The following is an 8075-nucleotide window of genomic DNA, read 5'->3' on the forward strand; positions in this document are numbered from 1 at the left end:
CCTGCCCTTTATGCAGCTGTGTTAGGCTATGTGGCTCTTGCGTATAAGTCCTATGCCGAGTGTAGGAGCTGCATTGCAGATGCCCATCTCTGTGAGCAAATGAGTAAGAAGATGACTAGGAGTAGCAGAACTGTGGGAAGTAAACAACACCATTTCAGGGATGCTGCAATATGGGAATGCTGCAGTGGTTCAGTGTGTTACCACTCTTAAAGAGAAAGGATCCATTACACTGGGTGCAGACTTTCACAAAGCTTTTTTGTGGAATTTTCGGAATATCTATAGAATCCTTTAACATCGACCTTCCATTGCTTACTTTACTTTTCAATAATCACTTGACCTAGTATATTAAAATTCCAATGTATATTGTACTGTATGATGCCAACTAAATCAGCTCTTGCACTCTGTGTTTACACATTAGTCTATTAATTATTGCCCATGATCAATTTTTAAACAATGGAAACAATGAAAGTTGTCTCAGTTATTAGTTCTAATAAAATGTATTGCTTAAGATTAATCATTTTAAATTCCTTGCTATCTTCCGTTCCAACACTTGTGATGGTGGAGATGCATCACTGAAGTGGAAAATCATGAATAGAGAAGGGAGGATAACTGCCAAAAAATGTTTTTTGCATAGGCGCACAAACTTTCAACTTCCACGCGAACTGTGTCTGAACCTCTTCTGGTTTTTGCTTTGCACAAATATTCTAGTGCATGAGTTTGTGGGCAGGAACGCTCTGAAGAAACACAAATGTTAAGAAAAGTTTTTAAATTGACAGAGTGAATTTTAAATTTGTAAATGTGAATATTCTCACTGGAAGCATGTTTAGTTTACATCACACATCCAATCAGGGAACAAAAACATACTATGTACCCTATATGCCCAATCCCAATAGCTCACATTTTAAAATCAGTGTTTATTAATTTCTCCTAACCAAGCGAAAGAGTAGGCCAATAATTATTTTCAGAAATTACTTTGCTCATAATTCTGAACTACAAATAAATTCACAAACATTCCTATCTGTTCAAGGTCAATTTGCAAGCAGAAAAAGATTAAAGTAATTGAATACATTATTTGTTGCAATTTGCAAAGGATTCAATCAGCTCTGACATATCTAGCACTGCTTTGAAAGGTACCAGCAGAGAAGCACAGAAGAGAGTGAAACACTGACAGAATGTAGTTCCCGCCTCCAATAATGTTGGTTTTAATGTCTGATGTAAGGAGATTCCATTAAACATCCTGCTTCCACCAAAGATGCTGATTTTACATATTGAGAGTTAGAAAACAGAAAACTGTTCCATTCCTTTTTGGCCCTTTTGTGTAAAATCCATGAACGTTATTACCACTGTGAAATTGTTCCAACACACAGATGGAGGATGTACATTGTCTTGATTAACTTTAGTGGTACCTGTACACCATGAAATGCCATAAAGTCACTGAAATTGAATAAATTTTGTCTTTTCATGGTGTATTATCCCTTTGATGACTCTAGGCCATGGTCTGATTCAATGTTTTAGGTGATCAGAGAGACTAAAAGTTAAAGCACACCATATGTGGTCAGAGGTGAGAGACTTTATTTGGGATTTTTATTAGCAAATAAAAGCTTTGTAACTTCAACACAGTTTAAAGAAAAAGATTGCAAGAGAAACATGGCTTTTTTAATAGCACCTTGGCAAGCTGTGCCCAAAGCAGCACAAATACCAATATTTGGTTTGTGAACTGTTAATTTTTCAATTAAAATTGAATATTAATTTACCCTGGCAATATATTTTTCGATTTTCACTGGAGTCACTTTTGTAAGAAAAGAGCATTTTGTTCTGACAGAACTGATGTGAAGTATTTGTTAACTGAAAATTGTATTGTAAGTCTTGCCTGTGAAGATCTCCTTACACCATCACTGAAAACTCAAAGTGGTGGAGGATGCATCAAGTTTTTAGATCTGGACAAAGCTAGTGGAAACATGATTTTTCACTTGTTTTGCAAATAGTAATCTCCCCCCGCCCCAGCTCTATTAATGTCATTGACTTCTAGCAAAGGGAGCTAGAAGCCATTTTTTTTCTTTTATATGGTTGAGAATGCTGGTCCTTAGACATTGTCATTTTTGGGGGAAAAAAAAGGCACGGTTCCAACTTTTAAGATAGACAAATGTGTACTTAGCCCTTTCCGCCTCAGAAACTCACATAGTTGCCTGTTCTGAGGTTCCTGCTGATCAGCCCGGCTCAGAGGTCCCTAAAATGGGTGACAAAGCCGCCTTTTAACTTCTTGGACTAATGTTCAAGAAAGGAAAATATTTTCACAGCATAGGTCAATCGCTCAGCACTTTTCAGAATCAGGCCACTTTGGGTATGTCTGCACTTGGAGCTGGGGGTGTGATTCCTAGCTTGAGGAGACATACTCATGCTAGCATGCTAAAAATATAATGTAGCTGTGGCAACATCAGTGGTGGCACTAGGAGGGGGCTGTGAGGGCTATAGCCACCCCAAAATTTGCCTTAGTGCTCTTCCCCTCCCCACCCCCATAGCCTCTCCGTAGCAGCTGCCACTCTCTGGCGACCCAGCTCTGAAGGCAGGCCTCAGAAAGCGCCAGCTGCTGGCCAAGCACCCCAATTCTGAAGGTGGCAGTGCTGCCACCAGCAGCAGTGCAGGAGTAAGCCCAGGCGGGGTACCGGGATGCCCAAGAGCAGCCCCCGTCCCGTCTCCCTGGGTAGGTGGAGGGTCTGGGGCTTCCCACAGTGCCCCAGACTGCCCCTGTCTGGTCAGGGTTCCTGGGCCCCACCCCCTGCAGTCACTGCTCACCAGGGGGTCTGCTGGCCCTAGAGCCAGGTCCTGCCTCCTGGGTGGCTCTTACAGGCTGTGAGCAGTCAAAGGGCGGCAAAGAGCTGAGAAGAAGCCGCAGCCCTGGGGCCCTGGAAACCCATAGGATGAGATGGGGGGGGGCGCGCCACGGCTACCTGCACCATGCCACCAGCCAGCGCAGCCACTGCCCCACGCTGCCCATATTCAGGGGAAGGGTGGGGGAAGAAAGGAGGAGGAGGTGGTGGGGCCGGCACTTACCTGAGAAGTAGTAGGGGGCGGGACCTCATGGCAAGGAGGGCACAGCCCCCCCTCAACATTGTCTAGCCCACCTAAGTCCTTGCACCAGGAAGAGGCTGGCACCAGACCTGGGCAACATGAGCAGCAGGACACGTTCGCTTCCCTGAAAATGTGCCCGTAAGAGACCCTAGGTACATACTCAGGCGGCTAGCCTGTCATGTTGCTTAGCTCCCGTGGCAACATTCTGCATTGCGTATGCTAGCTCGATGAGAGCTAGCACAAATCTGTCTCCTCATGTCCCCAGCTCCAAGTGTAAATGTACCTTTATTTAGGTGCTTAAATATGGATTTAGGAACGTAACTGTGGGCACCCATATATGAAAACCACACACAAACACACACAGTATCATTTAACAGACACACCCCTGTATATTAGTGTGGGGGTGTGTGATTATGTATTAAAAATATTACATTTGCACTGCAAAAGAATTAAGTTTAAGAGAATTATGCAATGATATTAGACATAGTACATGAGCTAAGCTTCAGGGATCCAGTAGGAAGGTGAAGTAATTCACTGTATAAAACTTTACAGAGCTACAGATTTTGCAGGTATTCTTTCCTCACATGAGACCAGAATGGCAGAAACTAAGGTTACTTATGTGTTTAAGAAGCTTTAGAACTAGATTAAATATTTCTCCAAATACGAGTTAATGAGCGTAAGAAAAATCTATGAAATACTATAGATTTTTATCCATGCCAAATGTGGAATATAGTATACAACTAAATAAAATGCTTGCTTAACATTTACTATTCCAATGAATTTATTGTGGGGTGGGGAAGAAGGGTATTCAGCCAAATCCAAGCTTTCATTTAATTAACTATTTTAATAGAAAGTACATACAGCCTCTCATTCACTTCAAAATGCATCAGAAGAAAAAACAAATAACTTCTGTTTTCTGAACTATTCTGTTAGCTATTGAAATTATGGGGGAAACTGTATACTTACATTTTATACTGATACTAAAGGAAACTGCAAGTACAGGGTGAATTCCTGGCCCCAGCGAAGTCAATGGCACTGACATCAATGGAGCTAGGATTTCACACACAGCCTTGGGTGCTGGGTCTAAGGGCCAACTTGGTTTGATAGATCCCAGCATCATTACAACCTGACACCTGGTTGGTGGTCTCAGTCTAGCTCTGATGGACAGGTTATCACAACACAGTGAGCCATTATAATCAGTACCCTTGTTTGCCGTCACAGAACTGCTCCTACACCCTGCAAAAAGCTAATTTTTAACCTATACAAGGCTTTAGTAGTGTTTTTAAATATACTGTACTTTGGAGTAATCTTTTTTTTTTTAATTACATGTCAGGAATCATATTTTGAAGTGTTTTTCAGCTTTTAAAAACATTCTATTAAGTCTTATTAAAATGTCAACTTTATGAATAATACTTTACTGGATAAACTTGTTAACCTAAAAGAGTAACATGATCTTGCAATAAATCAGTACTAAATATCTCAGACATGTGAGTTAGGGAAAGAAATTAAATTGCTTGTAAAATTTTTAACAGACATTTGGGTTTTGATTCTGCTCTAACTTACACCAGTGTAAATCAAATGTATCTCCAGTGAAGTCAACATGAAAATGGTATAAATAAGCTCCAAAACAAGCCCTTTATGTTTAAACTTCTAGATGAAGTTCTAACAATAGCCAAGGTTTTCAAATCTGGCTAGTGATTTTTGGGTGCATCATTTTTTAGGAAGCCAACTTGATCAGGGGCCTGATTTTCAGAAAATACTGTGCATTCCCTCTGAAAAATCAGTCCCCTTGAAAGTATCTAAAGTTGGACACTTAAGAATGGAAGCTTCTAAAATCCCAAGTCATTTGAAAATCTTTGCCATTGAGCATTGACTTCTCCACTAGAAAACCGACTATGACCATCAACTCCTCCTCAGCATCCCTCAGTGGGTGGCTACAGAACTGTGTTCAGGCACCACATTTTGTGTTATAAATTGACTTTTACCTTTTTATTTTTTTCATGAGCTCTGTTAATCTATTTTGTTAACATTTCAAACAGATGTTTTTTCCAACTCCTTTGCAATTTTTCCATGAAAATTTTTTAAATTAAAATTTTCTTTTAGAAATACTTGGTTTAGACACCTTTCATTTTGTTTTGGTGGGAAAAAAAATCTCACTTTAAAAAAAAAATCCCTTTTCTACTGCTAAAAGATGAGGAGTAAATTTTTTCCTCACTGGAAAAATTTAGGAAAAAATGAGGGAGGAAAAGTAAAATAATAATAATAATAAACAAAAGAAAGTGGAATTTTTTTTACAATTTCAAAAAGAACATTTTTAAATGGCAACATTTAAATAATATATTCATAAAAATGATTGTTTTCCATAAAAATATCATTATTGAAAGTCCAGTTTTGATGGTGAAGTTTTTCAGTTAAAGTTTTCCTCATTCAGACATACATTAATTGGCACTGTCACAAAATACCCTACAAGGTGAGAATTAATTGTAAATTTAGGCCCCATTCCTGCAAAAAATTTAGTAATCCCATTGAGATCAATGGGGATACTCCCAATGAATGTTAAGAATGTGTCTGTAGGATCTGGACCTTAAAGAAAAAGAAAAAGTTTAAATGAAAAGTTAAGGAAATTAAGTAACAGAGGTTAATAGAAACAGTGTAAAATGCACACTGATGTGATTTGTTTGTTCTTCAAGAAAATAATTTATAACATATCTTTCAGTGAATAAAAAATAATTTGTTGTAGAAGGAATATGTAATACACAAAAATGTATTTTCTCAAAGCTTTGCTCCTACAATGTATAACATTTTACAAATTACCATAGTTTATATACCTCTACCCCAATATAACACGACCCGATATAACACGGGTTCGCATATAGCACAGTAACCCCGGGGCTCTGGCAGCAGGGCTTGGCCGGCGATTTAAAGGGCTCCCCACAGCGGCCGGAGCCCGGAGCTCTTTAAATCACCCCTGGAGCCCTGCCACCGCTACCCCTATATAATGGGGTTTCATCTATAACACGGTAGGGATTTTTGGCTCCCGAGGACCACGTTATATTGGGGTAGAGGTGTATATGCAAATACAGTATAAATCAACTATTATATTTAAGTTACAATATTGCATACAGGCAGTATCAATACCTGTGGAAAGGCAGCGGTAGGTATTATGCCCATTTTAGAGATGGTTAAAGTAAGACACAGAAATTAAGCCACATGGTGACAAAAATTGAATATAGGATTCAGGAGTTTGTAATCCAACTCAATTTATCTCAAATCTACAGTGTCTCATTCATGAATTTGCCACTGTATGATTTAGCTATTGCTGCAATTTCCTTCTTTGTTTTTCTCTCATAATTGATATCCAAATTTGTGTTTGTTCAGATTGCTGCAGTGTGCCTTATCACATATAGTCATGTTTGTGTGTACATCATCTGTACCCCGAAAAATATCCAACAACTCTCAATTCTCTTTTGTATTTAAATAATAATACTTCTCCTCACCTTTAGGGTCTTTCCTGTTCAGGCACTTCTTAGTTCATGGCCTCAGACTTTTCCATGCTGCCACCTCTGGGCCCCTCACATGAAGCGCCAGTCGTAGTACGTATTGAATATTTAATCCCCTTGGTTACCCAAACTGACTGTGGGCTGATAGAAATAATGAAGACATTCAACGGATGTCAGTCAGTGTTCTTAAAATAGTTTGAATGAATAGTTCTCAGACTGGTGTTGTGTGGTTTGTCTGTTGGTTTATTTTTTTGGTGAACTCTTCATGTTGCATATTCATTTTTTGTGTATGTATCATTGGCTCCCCCAAGTCATAAGATGATGCTTCTGCTCCCTAATGCTACCAGAACCTAATTAAGATAGCATTAAATAGTTATTGGTTAATAATATTCTTATTTATAATTAAGGCTACAATTTAGTCCTGGGTATTTTTACTAAAAGGGGGCTGCCTGGAGAGGGATGGGCTCTGCCAGGTTAGAAATTTGCCCAAAGATACACCATATGATGAACAAGTCAACAATATCCATAGTGGATTGATCGCAGCCCGGGTAAATAATGATGGCACCATTCATCTCCCACCAGGGCAGACACGACAAGTATACTACTGGTGTAATCCCAACAAAGAGGATCCATGGAAGAGATAACATCACCATAGCACCATGGAATGTAAGGACATTGAGACAAATAGGGAGGTTAAAAGAACTCATGTACAAAATGGAACAATACACTTGGCACCTCCTAAGAATCTCTGAGGTCAGATGGAAGAACTTTGGTCAGATACTAATGGAAAAAGGCCATGTACTCTATTACGGTGGAGAGGACAAACATGTCAACGGCATATGTAATGCGGTAACCAATGAGAGAGGATTGAGAGTTTTGGAGTTTGCTAGCTATAACAATCTGGTTCTTGAAAACACATTAGGAGCACATAAAGCATCCAGACGATCAACATTGCAAGCACCTAATGGTCTACATCACAGCCAGACTGACTACATCATGGTGCAAAATCGATTTCGTTCTGGGATTAACAGAGCTAAAACAAGGAGCTTCCCCGGAGCTGATATTGGAAGTGATCACAACCTTGTGATGCTAATTTTTTTATTGTGGCTAAGGAAAATCATCAGGCCAAAGTTCACCAGAACCAAGTTTGACTTAGAAAGACTCAAAGACTGAAACATTGCAGATTCATTCCAAGCAATGATCGGCAGAAAATTTGCCCCCCCTGCTTGTTCTACAGGAAGACATAGAAACAATGACCAACAGTTTCAGCACTAATGATTGAGGCAGCAATGGACATCCTTGGGAAACATAATAAGACGACAAAACCATGGGTCACAAATGAAATACTACAAATGTGTGACATTAGAAGAGATCTTAAGAGAGACAAGAACAATAATGAGGGAGCTGATAAATACAGAGTGATTGGCAGAAAGATCAAGAAAGTAATGAAGGTGGCCATGGAGATATGGACTGAAAAACAATGCTCTAAAATTGAAGAGTGTATCA

The 8075-nt window shown here is 39.4% G+C and overlaps 1 long non-coding RNA gene across 1 annotated transcript; it reads right to left on the minus strand.

Moving 5' to 3' along the window:
• Positions 1-602: 602 nt before the first annotated feature.
• LOC123364592 lies at positions 603-6690 on the minus strand. The gene is made up of 3 exons (XR_006577173.1): positions 6567-6690; positions 2179-2227; positions 603-734 (listed from the first exon to the last, which is right to left on the minus strand). It is a non-coding gene; the product is annotated as an uncharacterized LOC123364592 (long non-coding RNA).
• Positions 6691-8075: the final 1385 nt, after the last annotated feature.

Source organism: Mauremys mutica, chromosome 2 (genome assembly GCF_020497125.1).
Source record: "Mauremys mutica isolate MM-2020 ecotype Southern chromosome 2, ASM2049712v1, whole genome shotgun sequence".
NCBI lineage: Eukaryota > Metazoa > Chordata > Testudines > Geoemydidae > Mauremys > Mauremys mutica.